Below are 6,055 nucleotides of genomic sequence, written 5' to 3'. Positions count from 1 at the left end.
GCCATGCCATCTGCAAGAGATTTTTCAGAGTGGTGGAATCAAGGAGAACAGAGCCAAAGCTGAACAGGGGCCACGGCTGTAGTGAATCTCATCATGACAGATGCGTGCTCAATTCTTGCAAGGACAAAATCTATCATCCAGTTGTACCTTATTCGCTGAATTGTGCTTTTATTTTGTTGTTCTTATAGTTAAGTATAATCTTGAAACTGCTGATGTCTACTTCAATTGTCTGTGAGGAATTAAAGAATGGCTTTATGTCTATGCTATGGAAGACACAATAAAAGAAGAAATTCACCCTCATCAGTCATACCAAGGATGTGACTCTGGAATGTGAGTATGCTATCTTTGGTATCTGAACAATAGATTGAATAGATTGTTGCATAGAAATAAGGATAGAGGAGACTGTGTTGAACTGCATTCAGTTATCTATAATCCCATGGAACATGTCCTAGATTTATGGAAATGGTGACTTTTTTCCTGTGGTTTAACATAGTACTTGATTAAGGTAGTTGATATAATGAAATTATTCATAAATACAAATAATATAGTCCATACATTATATTTTAGAAAGAAAAAATAAAAAGAATATTTAAAAATCACATAAATAAATAAATGCAAGTTTTTGATTGGAGTTTTGGACATTTCACTTAGTAACTGTGAGAAAAATAAAAGGAGACACAAATACAAGATGCAGAGCCAGGAAAGGGAAAGAATGAGCGGCTGCCCCTCCAAACAGCCATGTTTATTTATATCAAAAGTTACATTAGGTTTTTAGTACCATGACTACATTATTGTATAGTATTCCTTTAATCCCACATGCTAGATAACTGAGATCAAAGTCCAGGCTAATTAAGACACAAAGCCCTTTTCTCCAAGAATATTACCATAGTAACTATACACTGCACCTTTATAGTTATCTTACTAGCTTCAAGGAGAAACTGCTGAGCATTCTAAGTGTGGGAAAAAGAGTACCTGTGACTCCCACCCCTTGAGTTTGCTCACCAGAGGAACGTTTCCCTGTATTTTTCCACTGTCAGAATACCCGCAAGTATCTGTTTGATGTACATACATATGTGTGTACATATATAAGCATGAACATAGCAAAAAGGAAATGGATGATTCCACATTTACAACAACACACACACACATAATTAGTATTTCAAATATCCACAGATAGTAGAATTACATCAACACAAGGAGACAAATATTTTCAGGAACTCAATGATACTGTCAAATGTATCATTATCAATTTGGTCAATGAATTTCTACTATGAAAAACAGACTTTATTGATAAGTTGATTATTCCCAAGCACTTTCCTCATTGCTTGTTTAATATCTTTGTTCCTCAGACTGTAGATGAGAGGATTCAGCATGGAAATAAAAGTGGTGTAAAATATTGAAACTACCATGTCATGCTCCAAAGCAGAATTGGTTGTTGGTCTCACATACATGAATACAGCAGTACCATAAAAAATGGACACTACAGTTAAGTGAGAACCACAGGTAGAAAAGACTTTCTGTTTTTTTTCAGCAGAGCGTATTCTCAGAATAGCCAACAGAATAAAACCATAGGAGATCAGGATGATTAATATAGTACATAATTGAATAGAGCCAGCAAAGTAGAAGAGCAGAAGCTGATTGGGGCGAGTGTCAGAACAGGAAATTGCAAAGAGAGGAGGGATGTCACAGAAGATGTGGTTGATTATGTTGGATTCACAGAAGGACAGGCTGAAAGTGGCTGTGGTGTGTGTTACAGCATGCAGAATTCCACCAACACAGGAAGCCAAGATGAGTGGCACATAGACCCTGGGTGACATACTCACTGTATACAGAAGTGGGTTGTAGATGGCCACATAGCGATCATAAGCCATGGCAGCCAAGAGAAAGCACTCTGTGGTTCCACAGGTTACAGCAAAAAACATCTGGGCTGCACAGGCACCAAATGAAATGGTTTTCTCCCTTGACAAAAAGTCTACCAACATATTTGGAGTGATAACAGATGAATAGCAGGCATCTATTGAAGACAGTACACTCAGAAAATAGTACATTGGGTTGTGCAGCCGGGAATCCCCAATGACCAATACAATCAGTCCTAAATTTCCCATGAGAGTAAAAAGGTAAATTGCTAGAAACAGGAGGAAGAAGAAGATCTGCAGTTCAGGATTTTCAGTGAAGCCCTTCAACACAAATACAGTTACTTCAGTGACATTCTTCATGCTGAAATCTCATGGAACACACTTGAAGATGATCATAAATTGACAGCTGATGATACTAGGAAGTATGAACAACACTGTGACTGTAAGAAACATGAACCATACCTATAAATGTGTATGATTGTATTTTGACAGTGTATAATTCCCAAACACCATATCAGAAGAAATGTGAATCAACTGATTTGGAGTTATAGGTTTTAACACAGTTACACATTGTGCCATTTTCCTTAAATGATCAGGTCCAGTGGTTATTGTACCATTGAGTTTCATTAGCTCTTTCCATATAAAATCACACTAAAGCAAGAAGAGTGCAGCTAAAATGTGTGTGTGTGTGTGTGTTTGTTGCGATATGTAGAATTCTAATTTTTTCCATTGTTTTGCTCTGACATACCTCCTCAAGTATACAAATATAAAATATATGTATTTGATAAATATATGAATATATTTGATACATATATAAATATACAGAAATATACTTGATAAATACATATCTAAATATAAATAGACATCTGTATTTTTGATATTATTTAATTAATATATTTTTAAGTTTATACTTTAAATATATTTGAGTGTTCATAAATACTTATTTGAAAAGTGTATATACTTCATAAATATATATTTAATAGATATACTATATATGTATAGATATATATGTACTTGAGATGTTATGTCAGAGGCAAATCATGGAGTAAAATCAGAATTCTACATCTTTCAACAATTGCATTCAACGATTTTCCATAAAACATTCATGGGAAGAATCTGCTGTCATATTTTTCCTGTACCTACACTTTATATCCCTGAATTTTTCTTCAGAGAATTAAAAGCCCTGTGCGTTGTGTTATTTGTGCGGAAAAATAAAAAACAACAACAAAACTCATACACTCGTGAAAATTACTATTCCATTTTCTATGTTACAGGGGGCTTAATTTCACTCTAAAGAAATTATATGTTTTCAGCTAAATTCTTCTTGAAAGAAGCATGTCTTCTATATGCTAAGATAGTAATATTATTTGATACATCAATATTAGCACATGCTCAAAGGAATCAGTTACGTGGGGAGCCTAACTGTGATTCTTAAAGAAAATACAAAATCAAGTTATAAATCTAATCTAGGTCTACTTCAACAAATCCAACTCAATTAATAATAGAAAACACCAATTATTTTGGGCTTCATCAGCAAATACTGAGTCTGCAAAAGAGGAGAAAATTGATAATACTCATTTGTCTCTTGGTACAGAAATGTTCCTGTGTGCATGTTATGCTCTTTTACCTTTTGTGACTTTTTTTTTTGAGGGAAATAATATCAGTCTTATTATTTGTATCTCTGAAAGCAGATATGAATGTTTTTTTATTAGTTGCTCAAGACAATACAATGATCTTGACATATCATACATTTGATTCAAATAGGGTATGAATTCTCACCAGACACAACATTCAGTGCCAGATTTCCCTCCAGAGTGGATGCACTTCACAAAACTCTTTTTCTGTCTCCTTTTAATACCTTAGTTTCACTGTGCCACTGGACTATGCCATAAGCAACACCCTTCCCCAGGAAATTAAAGCAAGTCTCAATTTTATGTTTTGGGGTTTTTAAAGCCATTAAACCTAACAGAAATGCTATAAAATATGCAGAGTTCTGAAGAGACTACAAGATTATGTAGTAGGTATGTGACTTTTACCAATATTGTCCTTTTACAACTATAACAACATAGAGGACCCCACAGAGTGGAAAATGTCCTGTTTTCTTACCCTCTGTTGTTAGATTCATGATTGTCTTGCTGTGAACTATTTGCCTTCATCATCTGCATGAAAGCACATACACAATAAGAAGCTCACTTGTAGTGTAGTAAACATAGATTTAATATTTTCCACTTTTCTTTTTTTTTCCAGGTAGTTGGGGTTTAAATTCCTAGTCAGAACTCTTAATAAATTAGATCTTAATAAATATAAGGGATCCACACATGCAAAACAAAGAACTACTTTTTGCTTCTTCTTTGGTAGCTTAAATGATTGGTACCAAATAATAGACCTATACTTGCTAGCCTACATTCTAGTGCCAAAATACCCTTGAAAATATTTGAAATTTTCTCTTACCAAAGGATCAGCAAATAGAAGCTTGGGTGAACTGTAAATGTGGAAAATTTAAACTGCTTATATCCCCTGAAGGAACTGTTGAGGAAGCCCACAGCAGATATTCCAAAGGGAATAGACCCAAATTACCTTCTGTTTCCACAGAGCAGTTTAATGATTTGCTTCATAACAAAAAGTAAATCATTCTGGTTGAGGTCCAAGCTGATGCTCTTTATTGAGTGAATAGTGTTCTCTGTCCCGTGTTTTAAATATTTCATGTTTGCTTTTCCCTAACTATTGGTGATGTTGAACATCTTGTCCACACACTTTTGGCCATTTTCTTCTTTACATAGAGTATAGTCAGATCCTGTGATTATTTTTAAATTACTGATTGTGTAATATTTTATAGATCACTATTACTTATTAATAAATTAACTTACTTACTTATTCATTTTTGTGATGCTTTGGATGGAACCCAGGGCCTTACGTATTCTGGCCTAGTGTTCTACCACTGAGCCTCATCCCAGTACTTCCTTATATGTTTTTTATATTCATTTCATCTTAGATTGCAGTTTGTAAATATTTCATCCCATTTATCACCTGCCTTTTCACTGTGCTAATTGATTCTTTGCCTGGAAGAATATTTTTAGTTCCAATAGAGTCACTCACCATTTTTTCTCCCTGCTTAACTTTCATATGGTCATGAAGAAATTATGGCCATTATCTGTTATGAGTATCATTTTTAGGGCTTAGGATTAAATATGTAATTCATATTAAGTTGATATACCTACATGGCATAGCTGGGAATTCTGACTACATTCTTTGTATGTGGATATTTGGATGTACTAAAACAGTTCGTTGAGGATACTATCTTTTGCCAAATATGTATTCTTGAAATCATCGTTGAATATCAGTGGCCCTAAATGCATGACTTTGTTTCTAGTTTGCTGATTGTGTTCCATTGCCCAGAATTTATTTTTCATGGAAGTACTTTATTTTAAAAATGTCTCTTAGTTAATCTGCCATGCGACCAGCGCTGGCTTCATGAAAGAAGGTTCGGTTCATAAGAAATTAGTAGGGAATTTTAAATTAAAGAGACAGACTCTCATTACCTTTAATACCAGCTTGAGACAGCTTCTGCTAGCTCCCGCCTCCAGCCACCTAATGCAGTATCGAGGTTTACTGAAGAGGCTATCGAGAAAGGGAGAAAATGTCATGGAGTGAGCTTTTATTGGGGAACAAAAAATTCCAGGGAAAATCTCATTCAATGAAGATTATGGGGGGCAGCATCCCAAGGTCAGGGGCGACGATTGGGTCTTCAGGTCAGTGGCCAGGCATGCCTCTGCACAGAGAAGCCCTCCGACCTGGGAAAGGGTGGGGAAGGCTTTAACACAGCTGTGTCTAAGTGCCTCTCATCCAGCCAGGGAGGTAACTCAAATCACGTGTGAGGATGGCCTCCCACATGTTAATAAATTCATTTTCATCTGACACATGAAAACATAAACTTATACATATTAATTGGTTAACATGTAATGCTTCTATGTCTGTATTCATGATATAATATTTAAAGCTGGTTAGACATTTATAGATGTATATTTATATGTTGTTTTGAATAACACAATGATCTCCCATTCCACCCATATTGTCCCAAATTAAATCATTTCATTGCTTCCTTTGTGCAAATCACATTCCATTGTGTATGTGTATAGCATACTCTATATACCTGCATCTGTTGGTGAGCACTTACTTGTTTCTAGCTGTGGCTATTGTGA

At 35.1% G+C, this 6,055-nt stretch overlaps 1 pseudogene across 1 annotated transcript; it reads right to left on the bottom strand.

The window, feature by feature from the left end:
* Window positions 1-1,268: 1,268 nt before the first annotated feature.
* On the bottom strand, window positions 1,269-2,252 carry LOC308638608 (olfactory receptor 5T7-like; annotated as a pseudogene). The gene has a single exon. The product of its transcript is annotated as an olfactory receptor 5T7-like (transcript).
* Between the last annotated feature and the right edge of the window lie 3,803 nt (window positions 2,253-6,055).

This window comes from Spermophilus citellus (assembly GCF_964194105.1).
Source record: "Spermophilus citellus genome assembly, chromosome: 2".
In the NCBI taxonomy this organism is placed as follows: domain Eukaryota; kingdom Metazoa; phylum Chordata; class Mammalia; order Rodentia; family Sciuridae; genus Spermophilus; species Spermophilus citellus.
This window is presented reverse-complemented; position numbering and strand designations above follow the sequence as displayed.